Source organism: Caretta caretta, chromosome 1, assembly GCF_965140235.1.
Source record: "Caretta caretta isolate rCarCar2 chromosome 1, rCarCar1.hap1, whole genome shotgun sequence".
NCBI classification, from domain to species: domain Eukaryota; kingdom Metazoa; phylum Chordata; order Testudines; family Cheloniidae; genus Caretta; species Caretta caretta.
The window spans coordinates 326492673-326518719 of record NC_134206.1 but is presented as its reverse complement, the minus strand read 5'-3'; the positions used below and the strand labels follow the sequence as shown (position 1 = coordinate 326518719).

The window sequence follows — 26047 nt, the reverse complement described above, 5'->3', positions numbered from 1 at the left end:
ATATTAACATGAAATAGGGAAATAATGGAATCTGACACAAATCAAACTTGCTCAAGTGCTGCTCTCACCTCCCACACAACTTTACCAATTTTTAAAGCCCGTTAGAAAAAAATTCCAATTTAGCATTTAATTTTGAGATTAAGTTTCTCTTTTAAAGATGTAGCTCTCATTTTCTGATGGGAGACAGAAGCAGCAGTCTTAAGGTGCCACCATTGCCCTTCTGTTGGCCCGTCCCTGCAGTTGTAGATTGAGATCCCATTACTGAAACACAGAAGTAGGAGAACAGAGGATAGGGCTGGGAACCTGGTGCTGTCTGGCGCTGGCTCCTGCTTGCTTTCTGCCCATGTGTCATCATTTAGGTGCTCACTGTAATCCCACAGTCAGTCAATTAGTGAAGGCTGGGCCATTTGAAGGCGAGAGAAGTCTTAAAATTAATGGCTAAAGAGGAATTAAAAACAAAAGGTTGGGGCTTAGCTACTTAACTCTATGAAGGGACACGGTCAACTTGATTTTTTCTAATTCATAAAAATTTCCAGTTTCTGACAGGACACCCTTTAAATAGTATGTCCTGAATATTTTTTTAAGTTTCTATTAAAATGATCAGGGTTTTTCTGTTCCCTTGTAGATGTTTATAAATATCTTTTCAGCAAGGGAGAAAGTGACTAACTGGCTACACCGGTTATTGTATGCAAAGGAACTGATTTCTGGAAGGGGAGGTTACTTACCTGTAACTGAAAGTTCTTCAGGATGTGTGGTCCCTATCTGTATTCCACTGAGGGTTATACCCAGAGCTGCAGCTTTTCAAAGTAGTAGTGTCCGTCGGCCCACACATGTGCCCTTGCATTCCCTTGTGGTTTCACCTGTGGGTGGAGTAGACCAACCACATCTTCAGTTTCTTCTCCACCACACATCTACCAGATCCGCAGCAGAGGAGAAGGAGGGTGGGACTGGAATATAGATAGGGACCACACATCTCAAAGAACCTCCAGTTACAGGTATGTAACCTCCCCTTCTTCTTCGAGTGATGGTCCCTATTGTATTCCATTGAGGGTGATTAACAAGTAGTACCTAAGTAAGAGGAGTTTGCAAGGAAAATGATGGAACCGTGGAATGGAGAACCGCTGCACCGAACAAGGCATCTGTTGTAGAATCATGCACTGGAGCATAAGAAGAAGAAAAGGTGTGTTTACCATCATGGCTCCCAGGTCACCAACCTTCCTTGCAGAGCTAATAGCCATCAGGAAAGCAACCTTCATGGAAACAAGAGAAAGGGAACAGGATGTCATGGGTTCAAATGGGGAGTTCATTACTGATGTAAGGACTAGGGTGAGATCCCATTGAGAAGTGATAGGCTGAATGGGTGGGTATTGACATACAAGGCCCTTCCAGAATCAAGCAGTCAAAGGGAGGATAAAAAACGAATGTTCGAATGTTCCTCCACCTGAGGATGGAAAGTGCTAACAGCTACTGTGTGCACCCTGATGGAGTTAAGAGCAAGTCCCAAGGCCTTCAGACAGAGGAAATAGTTCAAGTGCATCGGGATGTCAACAGCCTCAGGGGCAAGACTGTTCTGTTGGACGCAGGAGGTGAAATACGCCCATTTAACTTGGTAGGATCATCTCATGGAGTCCTTCCTGTTACTGGAGAGGACATCTCATACTACCAATGAACATTCTCGTGCTAGTGGAGGTGCCCATCCAAAAACCAGGCTGTTGGATGAAGCAGCGAACAGGCAAACAGAAGGAGTTTGCTTGGGAACTGTCAGAGAGAAGCTACGGTGAGTGCTGCATTAAGGGGGCTGTGTTGTGAGCTGGTGGGGTGAATATCTGAGTGTCCGTCTCCTATGACCATTTGTCTGACTGGAGCTAGTTGCAGGGGCTGTTTGACCGTGTGTTTGTTTGAAAAGTATGAATTGGAAGTGCAAGCTGGTCTCCATATTGGAAGAGAAGGTTAAAGGACTAGAGACCTAAGTATCAACCCTGTGTTGCATCAGAGAAAATGAAGATTTTCTGGATAGAAGTCAGCATTTGGTACTGCAGGCACAGCATGCTGAAGAATCTCAGAGGGCAGTGCAGAACGGGGAAGAAAATTGGCAGCATGTAACCTCCAGAAAATGAAAGAGGAGAGTGGTTTGGAAGAGCCACCTGAAGGAAGGGATCAGAAGGAGACCCCATCAACCAGAAGGCATGGAATGCATTGTCCTAGGATGGGGGTTCCAGGACCACCACTCCCAAGAGGAGGAGACAGGTGGTGATGGTCAGGGACTCCCTCCTAAGGAGGACGGAGTCATCCATCTGCCGTTCAGACTGGGAAACTCGGAAGTGTGCTGCTTGCCTGGAGCTAGAATTCAGGATGTGACGGAGTGTCTGCTGAGACTGATCAAGCCCTCGGACCACTACCCCTTCCTACTTCTCCATGTGGGCACCAATGATACTGCCAAGAATGACCTTGAGTGGGTCACTGCAGACTACGTGGCTCTGGGAAGAAGGATAAAGGAGTTTGAGGTGCAAGTCATGTTCTTGTCCATCCTCTCTGTTGAAGAAAAAGGCCCAGGTAGGGACGATCGAATTGTGGAGGTAAATGCATGGTTACACAGGTGGTGTCAGAGAGAGGGCTTTGGACTTTTCGACCACGGGATGTTGTTCCAGGAAGAAGGATGGCTAGGAAGAGATGGAATCCACCTAAGAAGAGAGGGAAGAGCATCTTCACAGGCAGGCTTGCTAACCTCGTGACGAGGGCTTTAAACTAGGTTCGCCAGGGGATGGTGACCATGGGATGGCCCAGTTCAGGATCCTGACAAAAGGAAGAAAGGAGAGCAGCAAAATATGGACCCTGGACTTCAGAAAAGCAGATTTTGACTCCCTCAGGGAACTGATGAGTAGGATCCCCTGAGAGGCTCATATGAGGGGGAAAGGAGTCCAGGAGAGCTGGCTGTATTTTAAAAAAGCCTTATTGAGGGCGCAGGAAAGCCATCACAATATGCAGAAAGAATAGAATCATAGAATATTAGGGTTGAAAGGGACCTCAGGAGGTCATCTAGTCCAACCACCTGCTCAAAGCAGGACCGATCCCCAATTAAATCATCCCAGCCAGGGCTTTGTCAAGCCTGACCTTAAAAACTTCTAAGGAAGGAGATTCCACCACCCCCCTAGGTAACACATTCCAGTGTTTCACCACCCTCCTAGTGAAAAAGTTTTTCCTAATATCCAACCTAAATCTCCCCCATTGCAACTTGAGACCATTACTCCTTGTTCTATCATCTGCTACCACTGAGAACAGTCTAGAGCCATCCTCTTTGGAACCACCTCTCAGGTAGCTGAAAGCAGCTATCAAATCCCCCCTCATTCTTCTCTTCCATAGACTAAACATCCCCAGTTCCCTCAGCCTCTCCTCATAAGTCATGTGTTCCAGTTCCCTAATCATTTTTGTTGCCCTCCTCTGGACTCTTTCCAATTTGTCCACATCCTTCTTGTAGTGTGGGGCCCAAAACTGGACACAGTACTCCAGATGAGGTCTCACCAGTGTCGAATAGAGGGGAACGATCACGTCCCTCGATCTGCTGGCAATGCCCCTACTTATACATCCCAAAATGCCATTGGCCTTCTTGGCAACAAGGGCACACTGTTGACTCATATCCAGCTTCTCGTCCACTGTCACCCCTAGGTCCTTTTCTGCAGAACTGCTGCCGAGCCATTTGGTTCCTAGTCTGTAGCGGTGCATTGGATTCTTCCATCCTAAGTGCAGGACTCTGCACTTGTCCTTGTTGAACCTCATCAGATTTATTTTGGCCCAATCCTCCAATTTGTCTAGGTCCCTCTGTATCCTATCCCTGCCCTCCAGCGTATCTATCACTCCTCCTAGTTTAGTATCATCCGCAAATTTCCTGAGAGTGCAATCCACACCATCCTCCAGATCATTTATGAAGATATTGAACAAAACCGGCCCCAGGACCGACCCCTGGAGCACTCCACTTGACACCGGCTGCCAACTAGACATGGAGCCATTGATCACTACCCGTTGAGCCCGACAATCTAGCCAACTTTCTATCCACCTTATAGTGCATTCATCCAGCCCATACTTCTTTAACTTGCTGACAAGAACACTGTGAGAGATCGTGTCAAAAGCTTTGCTAAAGTCAAGGAACAACACGTCCACTGCTTTCCCTTCATCCACAGAACCAGTTATCTCGTCATAGAAGGCAATTAGAATAGCAAATATGGCAGGCAACCAGCTTGACTTAACAGAGAAATCTTCGGTGAGTTTAAACACAAAAAGGAAGTTTACAAGAAGTGGAAACTTGGACAGATTACAAGGGAGGAGTATAAACATATTTCTACAGCATGTAAGGGTGTAATCAGGAAGGCCAAAGCACAATTAGAGTTGCAGCTAGCAAGGAATGTGAAGGGTAACAAGAAGGGTTCCTACAGGTACGTTAGCAACAAGAAGGTGGTCAGGGAAATTGTGGGACCCTTACTGAATGGGGGAGGCAACCTAGTGACAGATTATGTGGAAAAAGCTGAAGTATTCAATGCTTTTTTTGCCTCAGTCTTCACAGACAAGGTCAGTTCCCGGCTGCTGCGCTGGGCAGCACAGTATGGGGAGGAGGTGAGCAGCCGTCAGTGGTGAAAGAACAGGTTAAGAACTATTTAGAAAAGCTGGACATGTACAAGTCCATGGGGCCAAATCTAATGCATCCAAGGGTGCTGAAGAAATTGGTTGATGTAACTGCAGAGTCATTGGCCATTATCTTTGAAAACTCATGGCGATCGGGGAGGTCCTGGACAACTGGAAAAAGGCAACTGGTGTTCATCTTTTAAAAAGGGAAGAAGGAGAATCCGGGGAACTACAAACCAGTCAGCCTCACATCAGTCCCTGGAAGAATCATGGAGCAGGTCCTCAAGGAATCCATTTTGAAGCACTTGGAGGAGAGGAAGGTGATCAGGAATAGTCAACATGGATTCATCATGAGCAAGTCAAGCCTGACCAACCTGATTGCCTACTATGATGAGATAACTGGCTCTGTGGATGTGAGGAAAGCGGTGGACCTGATATATCTTGACTTTAGCAAAGCTTTTGATACGGTCTCCACAGTATTCTTGCCAGCAAGTTAAAAAAGTATGAGCTGGATGAATGGACTATCAGGTGGATAGAAAGCTGGCTAGATGGCCGGGCTCAACAGGTAGTGATCAACAGCTCAATGTCTGGTTGGCAGCCGGTATCAAATGGAGTGCCCCAGGGGTCTGTCCTGGGGTGGGTTTTATTCAACATCTTCATTAATGACATGGATTGCACCCTCAGCAAGTTCACAGATGACACTAAGATGGGGGGAGACAGATATGCTCGAGGGTAGGGATAGGGTCCAGAGTGACCTAGACAAATTGAAGGATTGGGCTAAAAGGAATCTGATGAGGTTCAACAAGGACAAGTGCAGAATCCTGCACTTAGGACGGAAGAATCCCATGCACTGCTTCAGGATGGGGACTGACTGGCTAAGCAGCAGTTCTGCAGAAAAGGACCTGGGGATTACAGTGGATGAGAAGCTGGATATGAGTCAGCAGCATGTCCTTGTTGCCAAGAAGGCTAACGGCACATTGGGCTGCATTAGTAGGAACACTGCCAGCAGATGGAGAGAAGTGATTATTCCCCTCTATTCAGCACTGGGGAGGCCACATCTGGAGTATTGTGTCCAGTTTTGGGCCCCCCACTACAGAAAGGATGTGGACAAATTGGAGAGTCCAGGGAAGGGCAACAAAAATGATTAGGAGGCTGGGGTACAAGACTTATGAGGAGAGGCTGAGGGAACTGGGATTGTTTAGTCTTAAGAAGAGAAGAGTGAGGGGGGATTTTATAGCAGCCTTCAACTATCTGAAGGGGGGTTCCAAAGAGGATGGAGCTCAGCTGTTCTCAGTAGTGGCAGATTACAGAACAAGGAGAAATGGTCCCAAGTTGCAGTGGGGGAGGTCTAGGTTGGATATTAGGAAAAACTATTTCACTAGGAGGGTGGTGAAGCACTGGAATGGGTTACCTAGGGAAGTGGGGGAATCTTCATCCTTAGAGGTTTTTAAGGCCCAGCTTGACAAAGCCCTGGCTGGGATGATTTAGTTGGGGTTGGTCCTGCTTTGAGCAGGGGGTTGGACTAGATGACCTCCTCAGGTCTCTTCCAACCCTAATCTTCTATAAGTCTATGATCTGAGGATTGGAGTGTCTAAGACTGCTATTGTGATGTGTGAGCAGTTCCAGAAATGTTGAGAGCGGGAGTGGAGGACATTTCAACATGCGAAGAATCAGAAGAAGCCAGAACCGGTGAGGCCAGAATGGAGCAATCAGGATGACCATTGCCCTCTTCCATCAGAGTTTGTGAAGGACGTGTGGCAAAAGTGGCGGAGGATGGAAGGCATAGATGATCCGGACAGTCAAGAACCAAGGCATCACTCTGTGAATGGGCACTGAGTCCTTCCCTTGAGCAGTACTGAATGTACTTGGTGTTTGTGTGAGATGCAAAGAGGTTCCTGACCAGAGTTCCCCATTGACCAAAAATGTCCGCAATTACCATGTCATGCAGTTCCCATTCAAGATCAGTTGCAAAGTTCCTTCTGAGAGCACCAACAATCTCATTCTTGGTCCCTGGTAAGTAAGCCACCAACAAGAGGATACAATGTGCAAAGCACCATTTCCAGAGGCACACTGCTTCCACGCACAGTGCTGGGGATCTTGTGCCTCCTTGTTTATTTATGTGGTAAACCGTAGCAGTGTTGTCCGACATGATGAGAACATGACGAGAATGGATGAATGTTAAAAACTTTTGTCAAGACTTGTGGAGTAATAGTAAATCTGAACAGGAGGACACTGTATTGGAATAGTCACAGACCCACCATGAACCTCAGGAACTGTCTGTGGATCGACTGGATGTAGACGTGGAAGCAAGCATCCTGCATATCGAGAGCTGTAAATCACATGCCTTTTTATAGCGAGGGAGACCTGTGAAACTTCGGTTTGCGAATGGAAGAGTTGAGGTGCCGGAGATCCAAGATTGGTCTCCATTCCGCTTTCATCTTGGGCAGCAGGAAATATTTGGAATAGAACCCTGTGCCCTGAAAGGCTGCAGGGACTGGGTCCACTGCTCCTCTCTGAGGAGGGAGTTCACCTCTAGGGTAAGAATACGGTCATGAGAGCAATCCCTGAAACGGGCTCGAAGTGGGTGGCGTGGAGGAGGTAGCATCATAAACTTGATTGTATAGTGGTATCGAATGACATCCAGGACCCACTTGTCCATATGTTATTGTGCTCCATGCTGGGAGAAAGAGTTTGAGACGGCCCTCTCCCCGACCTGTGGACCTGTGGACCTTCGGACTCTTCTATGGAGGTTCATATGCTTGCTGGTGGTGGGAACTGGTGAGTTCTTTAGCACTGTGTAGGCAGCAGGCGGTAACATTTTCATTTCAGCAATGGCGTATGTATGCCTACGGATCGCAGGGTGGCTCTACTCTTTCAGTGAGTGTAAGAAAACATCTGTCTTCTGTTTGAAAAGATGTGATTCATCAAAAGGGAGGTCCTCAATTGTGCATTGTACCTCTCTAGTGAAGCCTGAGGAATGTAGACAGGATTCCTCCTCATGATGATTCCAGTCACCATTGTACACAAGGACATGTCCACAGAATTAACCACAGCCTGAAGTATGGTCCTGGAGATCAACTTCCCCTCCGCAAAACAGCTTGGAAAGCAGTCATGATCCTGCTGTGGTGGTTTATCTTCAAAATCTGCCATCTGCCCATAGTTCAAAATGTCATATTTGGCCATCAGCAGTAGGTAGGTTGAGATACGGAACTGGTGGCTGACCAAGGACAAGACCTTTCTACCCATCAGGTCTAACCGCTTGCCCGCCTTGTCTGAGGAGATGGAGCATGAATGCTGTTGCCTGGCCTGCTCCGTAGCAGCCTGGATCAGGCAGAGAATGGGAGAACAGAAATTCAGACCCCTTGGGCAGCAGACATACTACCTCTTTTCTGCCCCTTTTGGGGTTGGGGTGCACATGGCCGGGGTATGCCACACGGTGTGTGCCAGTTGGAAAATAGTGTTGTTGATCGGTAGGGCCACTCTGGCCAGTAATGATGATTGCAAGATGTCTAGCAGTTGGTGCTAACTGTCCTACACCTCCTCCAACAGGCTCTGAAGAGCATTAGATATTCTTCTGAGTAGCTCCTGAAATTAACGGTAGTCGTCTTGGGGAGAGGAGGGTGTCAACGACACAGCCACATCCAGGAATGACAAGGGTAACCTCTCTAGATCCATCTGTACTGTCAGACCCAGTCTGACGAGCACATCATCCAACCCTAGTTCTGAACGAGTACTCGTCGAAGGACAGGGTTGAGCAAGACAGTTCTGAAGGTGAATATTGGGGCCACATGCTCCAATATGGCCAATCTGGTTGATCCTGCTTTTGCTGCAGTGGTGCTCATGGAGCCGGGTACCAATGGCGACTGGGCTGAGGCAAGGAAGGGTACTGCCATGATGCTGTTGGAACTCTCTGGTAAACATTCCTTCCAAATGGAAGCAGCAGACCATGCATAGTATCCGAATCCTCGGACTCAGAGCAATGAGTGGGCCATTAAAATTAATGGGAAAACACTGAAACAATCGGAAACTGAAAAGAAAACCCCAGCCTTGGAAAACTAAGACAGGAGGGAGTTTTTCCCACTTTGAATATCTATAGTGACTGAAGAAGAAAAAAACCCTGAAAAATATTTTAAAGGGGAAGGGACTTGAAGTTAAATCATCCAGAAACGGAGGCACAATCACTTGGTGGGTGCTGTCCATGAAATGCTGGGGAAACTGTTAAGAGGCAATAGGTAACTTGTATTAGAAAAGGGATTTTATCTAATTTGAAAGTGTAAAACCTAAGTTTGTGTTTTTATTTTCTCTGTAACTTGTATGTGTTTGCTCTCTCTTACTATTTCATTTTTGAATCTATGTTTTTTCAATCAAATAAACCTTTTGTTTATTTTTACCCAAGCAGGTCTCTGTTGTGCAACCTGCATGAAGCGTGGGTGTCAAAGTGAGCTGATAACTGGGGTGCTGGTCTCACACCTTTGGGAGTGACAAACCAGAAAGGAAAAGTCAGAGTTGCTGTACTTAAGAACTTGGAGTAGAAAGATTTGGGGAGACTCAGGATTAGAAGGGCTCTTGTGATCACCCTGCCAGGAATAACTAAGTTGGTGGAAGCCTGAGTGAAACATTTATGCTTGTGGGCTGGCTGCTGGTGTCAGGGCTCTGGGCCACAGCAGCACAGCAATAAGGCACCCAAGGTTACAAGGCAGGCAGTGACGGAAACTCTTACTAATCTGGGTGCTATGCCACTGATGTTTTGGGGATCACCCAATATCCACAATGAAGAGAGAGTCTTACGTAGCCTAAGAAAGAGGGAACATTATCCTTAGTCTTGTCTGCGGCTAACTAACAGCTGCAAGGTGGTGATGTGAGGTCTGTCCCTTTCTAATGCAATTCCCTAAAGTGGCACACAGCATTATACAAGGTAACTCAAAGCATTAAAGCCCTGTTTTCTCACAAGAACACCTCTGTCTAAACATGTGAGTAGCCCTACAGTGTGTCATTGTACAACATATCAAGATGAAGCACTTATTATTCAGGAGGGGAGTAAGGAGGAATAAGAGATAGGAAATCAGATTTTCAACCTGAGAAAAAACCAAGAGGAATTACATTAGCTTCTCTGCATAAGATGCATGCTTTGTCAGATTTTTGACTCTGCCATATGCAGATGTGGCCTAACAATGCCTGATATGTATTTCTCAGTTCACCTAATCACATTATTTCAGAACCTGTTAACAATCAACAGTCAACAGTACAAAACACAAATGGAATTAAGAGCCTGGAAAGGGCATTTAACAGCAACATATTATGTTATCAGGAGGGAGTCAGCCTCACTATAGTCTTATTTTTGAAGAGAGGCAGAGATACAAGAGTGCCAATTAAAATGATTGAGATAGATTACACAGAGATACAGATGAGGACAAAGGGTCAAATTCTGCTCACCTGTGCTACACCAGAGAATTAAGTGCAACTGAGAGAAGAATTTGACACCCATTGTTCATCTACTCATAGTTTGAGCAGATTTAACTAAATCTGCTGAGAAACTGACTTAATTAAATCGATGCAAACCATTTGTGTGGATACTCGTTTTAGATGACTGCCCTATTTCAATTAAGCTCAGCAGTTCTCAAAATGTGGGTTCGGACCCCAAAGTGGGTCACAACCCCCTTTGAATGGGGTTGCCGGGGCTGGCTTAGACTTGCTGGGGCCTGGGGAGGAAGCCAAAGCCTCAGGGCTTCAGCCCTGGGCAGCAGGACTCAGGTTATTGATTTGCAATAAGTTCAAGCTCCTTTTCCTTACTTCACAACTCCATCCTGCCAACCCATTTTCACCTCTCTGTAACCTTTTCTAATTGCACCTCTTCTATCTATCCATCTCCCTCTCTCTCAGCTTCACAGCTATTTTCAGTCCCTGCATTTAGAAGAATCTGCAGTTCCCACATTGCCATGCATCCTCTTTGTCCTTTTTTCAAATCTGACTTTACAGCACATTTTGTTATAAAGTCTCCCTCAATTAAACTCTTGACCAGTAGTACCCCATGCCTTGCTGTATATGCCTGGTGACTTAATCATATTTGTCTAAATTATCCTTAAGCTTTACAGGCAGGATTTCACTCAGTTTTGAAGCATGCTCTGTGCTGCCCAATGCAGAAAGGAAGACATGTCCCTTGTCTTAAGGATTTTATAGCTTAAACAGATGGACAACACAGAACACAGCAGCAGACTAAAGCAGCAGCCTCTAATTTAAAACCTCCTCTTTCTGTGAAAAACTAAGATCAGTGTTACTAAACATTCCTATGTTTTCATGACTGATGTTCTGTGAAGAATATATCTAGCGTGACCAGAACTGACATTTGATAATTGCTAAGGAGCCAAACTAACTCACATTTCAAAATGCCTTTCTTCAGTGTTCCAGGTAATGTCTTACATTTCACTAAGCATCTATTACACATTAACAAGAGATTGTAAAAATATGCTGCTGAAGATTCAATTGGTATTTTGCTTCACACTGGGTCTGATTGTGCAAAATCTAACTCATAAGCAGTGTGTGTGAAGTACTATGTATACATATGTGTATAAAAAGATCTTCTACACTTTCCACAGTATGCATCCGATGAAGTGAGCTGTAGCTCACGAAAGCTTATGCTCAAATAAATTGGTTAGTCTCTAAGGTGCCACAAGTACTCCTTTTCTTTTAGCGAATACAGACTAACACGGCTGTTACTCTGAAACCTGTCTATAGAGGGACTCTTGTGAGTGTTTTTCAGGCTTGGGCCTTTTATTTTTAACTTTCAGATTCAAAAGAGTTCAGTTTTAATTCTCTCTATAGCAATATCTAGTCTTTCTAAAGGAAACTCTAGTTTTAATATATTTTGGGCAATGTGCCAGATCAATGAAGCTTAACCCTTCAGAAAGGAAAGCCTGGGGCAATGAATTAATACATTTAAATATCATTCAAAGGGTTCCTAGATAAAACCATCACTAAACAGATTACAAAGATTCTGGTAATTGACTGAAGTGATTACTCATACAAAAGTAAAGTAATATAAAAATTATGACCTTTCATTTATCACCTACTACTTTACCACAAAAAAGTGATATAAAAATCCTGTAGAGATTATACCATATTTTCAAGAAGATCCATTTATAGAAACTACTTATAAACCACTTTCTTGCACGATCATAAGAATAGGAACAGAAATGATGGGATTTCCTGGGCCTCAGTATAATAAATCCTTACAAATAAACACCGGAAAAATGCAGGGCTACTTGTTGTATAGCATGTTAAAATACAGTAAAGTACTTGCAAATACCCCATTATCCTGTCTGAGATTTTTGGGCCTAATTCTGCATTTATGAGTCACAAACACCTACAGGAAATATATTTTAAAAAGATCAGTCACATAAACATGTCTGTCAATCCATTTTCATTAACCATATACACAAGCTGGTAGCTGTGAAGAGTTTCACTTGTACAAAAACCACAGTACTGCAGATGGACACATTAGCCTGCCTATTGTACCACTATGTAGGACATATGCATTATGGGAGGCGAGAGGGTGGGGAGGATAAACCATTCTACAGCACAGCTGAAAGCAGACATGAAAGACTGCATGATTCTATAATCTGGTGTTAATTCAACATGCACATTTCAATAAATGCAAACTGTCCCACCAGAGACTGTATGATCAGGATCCTTTCTACAATACAGTGAGCCTATCAACATTTCTATTATTTTCAGGGATTAATAACTCAGCAGTATAAAACTGAGTTTGAGCTGAAATGTGAAAAGTCTCAGCTCCAGAACAGTTTAATTTAAAAAGAAAGTATCTATTCTGCCATTGATTAACTTAAACAGTGAAAAGAATGAATTTACTGATTAGAAATTATTTCTGCACCCTGACGAGTCCTTTTACAATTTTTAGACATGTTGATTTCCTCAGTTAGGAAAGGTTTAAAAATTAATCTAATTTCTCTACTGATATTTTTGTTTCCCAATTAACACATATTAATTGTTTCCCTGCATTTCTAACAGAAACCCGCTGGGCTGTTTCATATCATTAAGACATTAATAAGTCACCAGGACTGGACAGTATTCACCCAAGAAGTCTGAAGGAACTCTAATATGCAGAACTACTATCTATGGTATGTAACCTATCATTTAAATCAGCTTCTATACCACATGACTGGAGGCTAGCTAATGTGACACCAATTTTTTTAAAACGCTCCAGAGGCAATCCTCACAATTACAGACCTAACTTCTGTACCAGGCAAACTGGCTGAAACTATAGTAAAGAACAGAATGATCAGACATTTAGATTACCACAATTTGGTAGGGGAACCATCACCACAGTTTTTGTAAAGGGAAAACATGCCACACTAATCTATTAAAATTCTTCGGGGGGGGGGGGGTGTCAAACAAACATGTGGACAAGGGGAATCCAGTGGACTTTCACAAAGCCTTTGACAATGTCCCTCACCAGAGGCTTTTAAGCAAAGTAAACAGTCATAGGATAAGAGGGAAGGTCCTCTAATGGATCAGTAACTCGTTAAAAGATAGGAAACAAAGGGTAGGAATAAAAGGTCAGTTTTCAGAATGCAGAGAGATAAATAGTGGTGTCCCCCAGGGGTCTGTACTGGGACCAGTCCTATTCAACTTATTCATAAATGATCTGGAAAAAGGGATAAACAGTGAAGTGGCAAAATTAGCAGATGATACAAAATTACTCAAAATAGTTCAGTCCAAAACAGATTATGAAGAGTTACAAAGGGATCTCACAAAACTGGGTGACTGGGCAACAAAATGGCAGATAAAATTCAATGTTGATAAGTGCAAACTAATGCACACTGGAAAACACAATCTCAACTATACACACATAATGGTGGATCTAAATTATCTGGTACCACTCAAGAAAGAGATCTTAGAATCACTGTGGATTGTATTCTGAAAACATACACTCAATATGCAACACCAGTCAAAAAAGCTAACAGAATGTAAGGAACCATTACAGAAAGGATAGATAATAAGACAGAAAATATCATAATGCTACTATATAAATCCATGGTACACCCACACCTTGAATACTGCATGCAAAAAAGGAAAAGATACAGAGAAGGGCAATGAAAATGATTAAGGGTATAGAACAGCTTCTGTATGAGGAGAGATTAAAAACCAGACTTTTTAGACTGGAAAAGAGACAACCAACAGGGGATTGATAGAGGTCTATAAAATCATGACTGGTGTGGAAAAAGCGAATAAGGAAGTATTATTTACTCTTTCACATAACACAAGAACTAGGGGGTCACCAATGAAATTCATAGGCAGCAGGCTTAAAACAAACAGGAGGAAGTACTTCTTCACACAACACACAGTCAACTTGTGGAACTTGTCGCCAGGGGATGCTGTGAAGGCTTCAAAAAAGGGGTTCAAAAAAGAATTAGATAAGTTCATGGAGGATAGGTCCATCACTGGCTATTAGTCAAGAAGGTCAGGGATGCAACCCCATGCTCAGTGTGTCTCTAGCCTCTGCTTGCCAGAAACCGGGAGTGGACAATAGGGAATGGATCACTTGATTGCCTGTTCTGTTTATTCTCTTGCAAGTACCTGGCATTGGCCATTGTCAGAAGACAGGATACTGGGCTCAATGGAACATTGTTCTGACCCAGTATGGCCATCCTTATGTTCCTGTCTATGGGCTTGTCTACACTTGAACACTACAGTGGTACACCTGCAGCTGCACTGCTGTAGCGCTTCTGTGTGATACTACCTACTCCAATGGGAGGGGTTCTCCTATTGGCATAGACAATCCACACCTCTCTGAGAGGCAGTAGCTAGGTCAAAAGAAGAATTCTACACTGAGGGTTAGATCAGCATGACTATGTTGCTCAGGACTGGATTTTTCACACCCATGAGCGACATAGCTGGGCTGACCTAAATTTTTAGTGTAGTCCAGGCCTACTCTGGGAAAGTAAATGCCCAGGCACCTCAAAAAAAGTAGAATTTGAACTCAATGTGTGCTTTCAGTATATCCACAGATATCATTCATCACTTGTGTTTATTTGAATTGTTAATCACTGAAATAAATCCAAACACATTTATTTCATGCATTTATCTATCTATCCATGCTTACTCTTGGGGGAATTCTGCACCACTGCACAATGCAGAATTTTGCAGAATTCCCCATTCCCCCGCAGAATTGGGACTGCAGAGTTGCTGGCTGCCACTAGGGGCCGCTGGACTCTGCAGAGCCCAGCCCACAGTGAGAGGAGTGCCCAGCCTGGCTGGACTGGAGGCTGCATGCTCTGCTTGATCCTCATTCTCCCGGGGGTGGGAGACGGCCTAGGAAACTAGGGTTGCCAGGCATCCGGTTTTCAACCGGAACACCCAGTGAAACTGGGACCCTTGAGGCTCAGGTTGGCAGCGTAGCAGGGCTAAGGGACCCCGCACCCCAAAATTCCTCCCGCACCCCAAGTCCCTGTCTCAGCCCAGAGTCCCCTCTCGCACGCAAACTCCCTACAGGAGCCTGCACCTCTCAACCCCCACAACACTCCAACCCCCTGCTTCAGTCCTGAGCTCCCTCCTACACCCCAAGCCCGTCATCCCCAGCCCCACCCCAGAGCCCGCACCCCCCACTGGAGCCTTCACTGCCCCCCCACACTCCAACCCCCAGCACCATCCCTAAGCCCCCTCTTGCACCCGAAATCCCTCATCCCCAGTGTGACAGTTTGGATCACAGAAACCCTCTTGGGAACTGCCAACCGATGTGCTGAGATTACTTCTAACCCGTTTTCCCTGCCAGCTTCGGACTCCAGAAGCTTGCCTTATTTGAGCCAGACACGCTTGCCGGCTGCAAACACAGACCCAGGTATGAACCATGTCCCATAAACTTCAGGCTTAACTGAAAGAAGTGTTCCTGTCTCTAACACTCAGATGCCCAACTCCCAATGGGATCCAAACTCCAAATAAATCCGTTTTACCCTGTATAAAGCTTATACAGGGTAAACTCATACATTGTTCACCCTCTATAACACTGATAGAGAGATATACACAGCTGTTTTCCCCCTGCCTCCCCAGATATTAATACATACACTGGGTTAATTAATAAGTGAAAAGTGATTTTATTAAATACAAAAAGTAGGATTTAAGTGGTTCCAAGTAGTAACCAACAGAACAAAGAGAATTACCAAGTAAAATAAAATAAAACACGCAAGTCTATCTGTATTCAGTAAGAAAACTCACCCTCAGATGTTTCAATAAGCTTCTATCATAGACTGGACGCCTTCCTAGTCTGGGCACAATCCTTTCCCCTGATACAGCCCTTGTTCCAGCTCAGGTGGTAGCTAGGGGATTTCTCATGATTGCAGCCCTCTTTGTTCTGTTCCACCCCCTTATATGGCTTTGGCACAAGGCGGGAATCTTCTGTCTCTCTGGGTCCCCACCACCCCTTCTAAAAGGAAAAGCACCAGGTAAAGATGGATTTCAGTACTAGGTGACATGGTCACATATCCTGTGAGACCCCAAGCCTGCATTCCTTCCAGCCTGACCCACAGGAAGGCCTGCCTACAAACAGAGCCATCCACAGTCAATTGTCCTGGTTGATGGGAGCCATCAAGATTCCAAACCACCATTAGTGGCCCACACTTTGCATAACTACAATAGGCCCTCAGAGTTACATTTCATATTTCTGGTTTCAGACACAAGAATGATACATACATACAAATAGGATGACCACACTCAGTAGATTATAAACCTTGTAATGATACCTTACAAGAAACCTTTTGCATGAAGCATATTCCAGTTACATTATATTCATACTCATTAGCATATTTTCATAAAATCATATAGAGTGCAACATCACACCCAGCCCCACCCACAAGTCCACACCCGCAGCCGGAGCCTGCACCCCATCCCACACCCCAAACCCCTTGGCTCCAGCCCGGAGCCCCCTCCTGAACCCCAAATCCCTCATCTCCTGCCCCACCCCAGAGCCTGCATCCCAGCCGGAGTCCTCACGCCCCCCACATCCCAACCCCCTGCCCCAGCCCAGACCCCTCTCCTGCACCCTGAACCCCTCATTTCTGGCCCCACCCGGAGCCCACACCCCCATCTCAGAGCCCATACCTCCCCCGCACCCAAACCCCTGCCCCAGCCTGGAGCCCTCTCCCACACCCCAAACCCCTAATCGCTGGCCGCACCCCCAGCCAGAGCCCTCACCCCTGTCTTGAATCCCAACCTCCTGCCCCAGCCAGTGAGCGAGGGCGGGGGAGAGCGAGTGACGGAAGAGGAAGGATAGAGTGAGCTGGGGCGGAGCCTCGTGGAAGGGACAGGGCCCCGGGGAAAGGGAAGCACAGGGGTGTTCAATTTTGTGCCATTAAAAAGTTGGCAACCTTACGGGAGACCCATCTCTGAAAAAGGGTAAGAAGGGCAGGGCTGCACCATACCCACATCCCTTCGCAGGACAGTAAAGAAACCCCTGGACAACCCAGTTCCAGTTGGGGGATGTTGGAGGGGGCTGTGTGGGGCCCCCAGAGCCTACACATCTGCACTCCCCTCCCCCCAGAGTCCAGCTGCATGGCACCCCCTGGGTCAGACACCAACACCCTTTTCCCTCCCAGAGCCCAGCCACGGGGCACCACGGCCCAGACACCAGTACCCCCTTTCCTCTAGAGCCCAGCCACAGGCCACACCCCTAGCCCAGACAGCAGCACCCCCAGGGCCTTTACTCCCTCCAGTGTCTTTACTGTCCTGCTTTAACTCTACTCCTGGGGGAATCTTTTTTGTTGTTATCTGTATTGTTAACATACTTGTTGAAAGGTATTTTGAAATAAATTACCAAAATAATTGAAACTGGAGTGATTCTAGTGTGTTATTTTGACAAAGAAAATACGCAGAATTTTAAAATATGTGCAGAATTTTAGGCGCATAATTCCCGCAGGAATAGCTCTTGCACATAGGTGTATCACCATATCTAACCATATTGCCAAACAGTTATGCATATAGTAGGCATTGCAAATGAATGTAATTGAAGGCTATGTACGGTACCTACCAAGCTTAATAGTAATAATACCTAACCCCATTTCTATGGCACTTTGCATGTTCTAAGTCAGGGGTGGGCAAACTACGGCCCGCAGGCCACATCCGGCCTGCCAGCCGATTTAATCCAGCTCTTGAGCTCCTGCTGGGAAGCAAGGTCTGGGGCTTCCCCTGCTCCCGCGCTCCAGCCCCAGAAGCAGCTGGAGCTGCATGTCCCCCTCCGGTTCCTATGCATCAGGACAGCCAGGGGGCGCCACACACTGCCCCCACCCCAAGCGCCACCTCCGGGAACTGCGGTCACTGGGAGCTGCGGGATGAGGCAGCACAGACAACGCAGTGCACAGAGCCACCTGGCCGCGCCTCCACATAGGAGCCGGAGAGGGGGACATACCACTGCTTCTGGGAGCTGCTTAAGGAAACTGCTGCCCGGAGCCTGTACCCCGACCCCCTCCCACTCCCCAACGCCCTGTCCCAGCCCAGAGCCCCCTCCAGCACTCCGAACCCCTCGGTCCCAGCCCAAGCACCCTCTTGCAACCCTAGCTCCTCATCCCCAGCCCCATCCCAAAGGCTGAACCCCCAGCCAGAGCCCTCACACACACACACACCCTGTGCCCCAACCCCTTACCCCAGACCGGAGCCCCGTCCCGCACCCTGAACTCCTCATTTCTGGCCCCACCCCAGAGCCCACATCCCAGCCCAGAGCTCTCACCCCCTCCTGCACCCCAACCCCAATTTCATGAGAATTCATGGCCCGCCATACAATTTCCATACTCAGATGTGGCCCTTGGGCCAAAAAGTTTGCCCACCTCTGTTCTAAGTGCTTTAGAAATAACTAATTACATTTGAAAGATTTTTCATTAATGTATGATGCAGTATGGGGCACTGAATAGAGTATGCAACTAGACATCAAAAGACCTGAGTCCAAATACAGGTCCTAACAATGACTTCCTGTGTGACCTAGTGCCACTATGCCTCAGTTTCTCCATCTCTGAAGGGGCTAATGGTTCCCACCTATGTAAAGCACATTGAAATCTAGAGATAACAAGAACAATATAATTTTAAATAACATCACCAATTATTTTGTTTTCAATTTCCAAATAGTTCATCACTTGAGAACAAAGGTGAGAAATTTTAGCCAAATTAGCATTTTTAGCAGTTAAAAACACCCCAAAATAGGACTTAATAATGGATGTACCCAATCAATCACAAATACCGTGTCGCTAGTGCAACATTATAATACATTAGGCAGGCAGTTCTGAGTTTCAAGGAAATAAATACATTGAGGGATACAAAGCATAAAAGCAGAAACAATTTCCCCCCTCTCCATTGAAAAAGAAACTTAGGAATAATAAATATATCCTCTTTCTAGCATCTCCCTAGTCCTTTCTCCTTCCCTGACCCTACTGAAATAGTTGGTGCTTTGGAATCTTGCAGGTAGTTTTACTTTTTAAATAGGTGATTATTCTCTTTGCTTTGAAACACTCTTGTCGTGACAGGTTTCCATAGTGCTTACCTGCAGCAGCCACTCCATTTGCCTTCTTTATTACTATTCTAAAAATGTAAGCCTTGCAGAAAAAAAGGCCTAATTAAGTTGTGCAGTAGACTGCATCAGCAGCACAGTCAGAGCAGCCAGGGAGAAGAGGAAACACATTTCAAACATGTTGGGATTTATCTTTTTCCTTAGTGCAAGTTGTAATTCACTAGGTTAATGACAAGGTTATTCATTATACCAGTCAGAGCAGGGTAATTCTTAGGCAACAAATTACAGCTATACAGTAAACAAAAAGTTTGGGGAATGTCAGCTTTTTCAATATTTTCAAGTCTATTTATGCATTATGGAGAGGATGGGTGTTCCAGTGGCTAGAGACTGGGACTCGGGGACCAGGTTCAATTCCCAGCTCTGACACAGATTTCCTATGTGACCTTGGGCAAGTCACTTTGTCTTGCTGTGCCTCAGTTCCCCAGCTGTAAAATGGAGATCACAGTATTCCCCTATCTCACAGAAACTTTGTGATGATAAATGCAATAAAGATAGTGAAGCACTCAGATATTATGGTAATGTGGACTATTTAAAGTACCCAAGATATACAGACAGACCACACTCAGCTAAATCTTTATTGAATCCATTGATCTCTCACTTCCAATGGGACTTACAATTCCACAGAACAAATTGCACTTTTCCCAAATACTCCTGGCAAGAACATGCAGAAAATACAAAACTTGTTCAGGGGACCTCTGGTAGATGTGGAAATGTTTCAGAGATTTTAGTCTCTGGTTTCCTTACATCTGCATAAAATTTGAGTAATACAATATTTAAGTGATCTATAAGTTGGTTACTCATTTATCAAAAATACAGCAACGAGTCATCAGATAAAATTTCTCAGAGTGGTACTATTGTTGTCTATACTATCCATCCATTTAACTCATTTGTAATGGAACTGGCACATGGAATTAATTCATGTATGACACTTGAAAAGTTTACTTGTAAAATTAGAGGATAACCTGCAGCTTTAAAAAAAAATGAAGAAGAAAATATCAGTGCTTAAAAACACATCTGAGCGTTTCTCCTAGTTCTACCCCAATAATGGAGGCTATGAGGGTTGTGAGAGGAAGAAAGAATTAAAATATATGCTGTGTGTTGGTTTTTCTATCATTTTACCACATCCGGCCCACCAGCCGATTTAATCCAGCCCTTGAGCTCCCGCTGGGGAGCAGGGTCTGGGCCTTGCCCCGTTCCCGCGCTCCAGACAGGGAGCTGGGTTGGGGGTTGCTCCACACACATGCCAGGAACTGCAGCCAATGGGAGCTGCGGGGATGGCGCCTGCGGACGGGGCAGCACAGAGCCACCTGGCCATGCCTCTATGTAGGAGCCAGAGAGGGGGACATGCCACTGCTTCCGGGAGCTGCTTGAGGTAAGCTCCGCCCGGAGCTTGTACCCCTGGCCCCATCCCAGGCCCCAACCCTCTGCTGCAGCCCTGATCCCTCTCCCACCCTCTGAACCCTTCAATCTGAGCCCAGAGCACCCTCCTGTGCCCCAAACCCCACATCCCCAGCCCCACCCCAGAGCCTGCACCTCCAGCTAGAGCCTTCCCTCCCCCCCCCCCCGCACCTCAAACTCCTGCCCAAGTCCTGAGCCACCTCCCGCATCCTGAACTCCTCATTTCTGGCCCCACCCCAGAGTCTGCACCCCTGGCCAGAGTCCTCACCCCCTCCTACACCCCAATTCCAATTTTGTGAGCATTCATGGCCCGCCATACAATTTCCGTACCCAGATGTGGCCCTCAGGCCAAAAAGTTTGCCCACCCCTGTTTTAGACCCTACCGGCTTAATACAATATTGGATAACCTATTTTTCTGATGAAATGAAACAAATATATCCTCCAAGTATCTGTAAATAATACATTAATAATTTAGTAGCTCTGACTGCATAATGAAGTAATTCTAACATTCTGGCTAGAAACACCTCTTGGCTACAAACTAAAATGTCATTTAAACCATGGAAAGTTGCCAGAAGTAACTGATATTCAAAACTTCCCAAATTGCACACTGTTTACATAAATCTTGAGTATTGCCCAGAAATAAATCTACAGCATATATCACTATTTTTTTTTACATAATCATATGGATCTCTGGTGTGTTATCCAGGTTTTTAACAATTATATGCTAAACAAGTAAATATCTACTCCCAAAACAACCAATATTCTGCAGCATCCAGTTCCAATACACTGCCACCATCAGATACAAAGAAAAGGTACAACACATGCAAACCTGAAAATTGGAGGAAGGCAGCAGTTCTGCAGGACATTTGAAGGAATATTAATACTTTTTCTTTGTGCTTCATAGAAATGGCTCATGCCACAGGAATCAGGAGAAATTAGATGAGTTACTTATATCTATATGTAGTATTATATCCATTGTGTTGTTACAAAATTTGAAGTAATTATTGCAAGTATAAATCAAGTTTAAATTTGAAAAGTTACATACATTGTTGTGTGATATTTAAGATTTTATGAAGTTTATTTTTACAAAACGTCTTATGTGGGTGAGTGGAAACTATAAATGCCTAGACAGAAAGAATTGACAGTTTCCCTTTGAAGATTTCTAAGAGTGCCATATGAGAGCTTTTAAAAGGACACTTCACTCCACAGATGGGGACAGTAATTTCTTTTTGGTGCTAAGGCCTTGATCTTGCATAGCAATCTGTGCAAGGTAGCTCCTTACACTCTCACAAAATCCCAGTGAGTTACTCGTACCTCCCTGAGGGTACACAGCTCTTCCATTGCGGATTGCTTTGCAGAGTCATGCCTTAAGTTAATAGCCTTTGTAAATACCAGTTAGTAGAATTTATGTATGTTAAGAAAGGTTGATATTATTGTTAAATGCACACTAATTGTTTTACTTGGAGAGTTGAATAATTCCAGTAAGGAACTATACTGGAAAGAGTCTTTTCTTGGAGATCATTCTCTATCTCAAAGAATACAAAAATCTTCCCTACTCTGATTAATAAAACAAAGTATTTTTTCTAGCTGTCTCAACAGGAATTTCTTGGATGATACCTCTGTTTTAAGATCTCTCACATAAAAAATGGATATTGAATGTTTATTTGGGGATCGGGGGGGCGGGAGGGGAAGAATTTTTACTTTTGTTTTTCTGAGATATATACAGAAATTTTCTCTGCAAGGCCTCTCCCTACCCCTTACACATGCATCTGGCTTCCTTCAGTTGCTTGTCCTCCACAGCAAACCCATACCAGATTGACAAGGCCTTGTGGGTAATCAGGATCCAGGGCAACAGGCAGCTAGAAGAGCTAGAATTTAAATTTGAAGCTTTATGACAGACCACATTGAATCCCTTCTGTTCCACCCTGAGAGAGTATATTGTTAAGCTCATCTACATGTGAGTAGGGAATCAGAGTGCCTTTAGAGAACTGCCTTCTACCCACATCAGTCTGCGTGGGCCATGTTGTGACGGTTATTGATATTGTTGTGAACTATTCTCAATACTTACCAATCTGAGGGATAAAAAATGGAACTTCAGAATCAGATGGTTGAGTTTGTTTACAGCAGTGATACTCAGACTGAAGCTCACAAACTCCAAGTGGCTCTTTAATGTGTCTCCTGTTGCTCTTTGCAGCACATGATATTAAAACACTGTGTGATTTAATTATTAACCAATCAGGATGCTTTTACTATGTTATTAACCAACTGTAACTGATAAAATAATAATATTTGGTGAGTCATTTTGCTGTGAGAATAATGTATATCTATCTAAACTAAATATTTCCCATCATACTGTTTAAATATGAATATATAGTAGTATAGTAAAAGAAACAATTAATTTACACTACTGTGGGTCTTTGGGATAATGTTGATCACTAACTTGGCTCCTGAACCACTGAGGTCTGCGTATCACTGGTTTATAGTAACAAATATTTTCCTTTACAGAAACGCTGAGTCTCTTTCACTGTTATTACAAATATGACCAAGTGTCATCTTGGCCAAAAGAAAATTATTGAATCCTTTTACTTCTTCTATCAGTCGGCTCAGAAATGACTGCCAGTAAGGAGACATATGCACCATATGATGCCTTACTGGCCATTCAAATGCAAAAGTATCTATATGGGCCTAAAAAGATTGTAACCTTAAAAACTATGCTTTAAATAGATCCACTGTTGGAGTTATTCATTTCTTGAATAATTTCCAATTATTCCCACCCTGAGAGAAAATTACAATACCTGTCACATCTTCATGCCTAGTACAGTATATACTACAATACACAACCCTTTGAAATATATTGCTCTTCTTGCAACATTTCCAATGGAAAGTGATGCAGTTGTTTTCTAGGCCCAATATTTTTAAAAACAAGAGCTAAAGTTAGACTCTTAGGTCCAAGTCTGGTCACTGAGATCCACTGAATAGACAAAAGTTTTTAAAACTAGGCAAGTGCCTAAATATGGACTTAGTGTATTTTTGAGAATTTTGGCCACAGTGTTTACTTATAGAATGCACAGTACTGTGCTCAAAATAACTTATTTGCTCTTCTTGATACCACCATTGCACTAACGGAGATTTGGCCTTTTCTGATCACCTACTGGAAACTGATGATTATAGTCAATGTCTCGCTCTTCAAAGAAAGGAATGAGTCTGACGTCTTACTGCAATATCCAATCTATCACTGCCATTTTGTCAAGAAAATTTATATTTAATACTAACAATCGATGTTATGTTTCTGTGCCCAGTTTTGATGTTTGGTATGCTCTTGGAAAGCCAAATAAGATAGTCGCTAAAATTTGTCCTTTTTAAAAATTAAATGTGGTCGCTTACAAATTCTAGATATAAGCAAAGTTAAAATTAGACGTATGGTACAGGAAACTAACTCTTTGAAACATCAGTAAGTATCCTGGCTAGTATTAGATATTCCTATAACAAACTAACATTTTTAACAAGTCTGTAAGGCATTTTAATAAAGGTACTAGAAAGAAAATTAAAATTTAATCAATATATTTGAGAGGATACAAGATTTTATTTATAGCCTCAGAAACTTATTTGATTTCAGAGGTCTAATAAATTAGCATTCCAGAATGAACTGGAATACACAGAGGAGAAATAACACAAGATATTTGTTATGATGGCCCCATACCCTCTTAGATATGTTCCAGATTTAAGGAATATCTACAATACCTTTTAAGTTTCTTCACACCCAACTTGCTATCAGCGGCCACCAAAATGACCTATTCAATGGCGATATCACACTCAATTTCCTCTTGTGATGGCAGTAGACATAAGATGCAAAATTTTTAAGAGTAAAAATAATATACCATTGGTAAAAACTTACCAAGGGATATGGTGGCTTCTCCATCACTATATCTTTCTAAAAAACATGCTCTAACTCAATAAGAAGATATGGTCTTGATGCAGGAATTACTCAGTAACATTCTAGGAACTGTGTTTCAGACAAGGTCAGACTAGATAATCACAATGGTCCCTTCTGGCCTTAAAAATCTATGAATCATTTCAGATAATGCACAATACATAGTTTTTCCAAAACAAAGTAATTTATGACTTTGTACTTTTTCATACATTTTACTATTTCTAATTAATATATTCCAGTGTTAATTAATAGTGCTGTCTTCTTCTGTGCTGCTTACTCATTTTTGCCTCTAAAGTTCTGTCACCTCTATTTTCTTGGGGCAAATTGTTCTGACGTGTAATAGAATTGTATGTTTTGGTGCTGGTTTATTTTGATGTAATTGTTACTTACAGGGATCATCTATTATTTTAACCAGACATAGTTTCAAGCCACGTTAACGTTATTATGTGGAGATGGATATTAACGATGGATGCTACAACTTCTGCTCTGATTCACTGGGCTCAATATGCTTTTTTCTCTTTCTTTCACGGAAGATCTTTAAAGCTGTTTGTAAAATGTTGAGAGGGGCTTAATTCTGTTCAAAACCAAAGAATGCTCAACAAATTAAAAAGCGTTTAGATCTCCCATTAGGAAACATCTCACAGTGAAAACAGAAAGATTCTAGGAAGATGGGTAAAGGCTCAAGGTGTTTTTACTCAGGTATATCAATGAGGGCTGTGGCGACTGCTGATGAGGATGCTTGATTTTGATCAAAGAAAGTGAAAACAAGACAAAACATGATTCTATATGGTACGGTAAATACGTTAAAGGCTTCATCCAGTTGTCTCTACATGGACAGATAAACACAGAGCTGCAGATCTTATAAAATCAGCTTCTAAAAAAACATATAATGTGATATATTGCTGTATATTGAAAGGCAGGCTTAACCTGTACAAGTATAGGGTCCTAACACCGTATTTATCTTTCTCTTTCAGTTACATATTTAAGGGAATCATTATCTATTTCACTGTGCAATATATAGACTGAACCATTTGATTTATTCTGTTAATATTCATTAATAGCAGTTAAGTGTAAATTTAACAACGCCCTCAGGAAGACACAAACCACGAATGATCTACGAGTATTTGACAGTCAACAGATAGGGTCAAACATAAAAATACATCCATTATAGCATGTGACTTAGGGCCAAGATGCACAATTAGTTCTTAAGCAAAACTCCCTAGGGGAGTAAGTTTTTACAAAATAGCATGTTACAGAATGGTCAAAAGCTAAACCAATCTAATGGGTAGTTCTGCTTAAAAAGTGATAGCATGATATGGTCCTTAGCAACTTTCTCTAAGCTGCAGTGTGCTTTTGCCAGTTGTTATTGTTCTTATGGCATATTCGTTTTTTTGAAGGGTGTGATAGATGAGTTTTTAACACCGATTAGAAAAAAAAAATTAAAAAGTTTTATTAAGGGTTTAATCCAGATAAAAGAATACTAGACATATTAAGACAAAAGCTCTTAAAAAAATGTAACGGTGCATTAAAAACAGCTATAA

The 26047-nt window shown here is 43.6% G+C and overlaps 1 protein-coding gene across 2 annotated transcripts in view; it reads right to left on the bottom strand.

The window, feature by feature from the left end:
- COG5 (component of oligomeric golgi complex 5) overlaps window positions 1-26047 on the bottom strand; it is a 310045-nt gene that overhangs the window by 108361 nt on the left and 175637 nt on the right. The gene's annotated exons all lie outside the window — the stretch shown is intronic.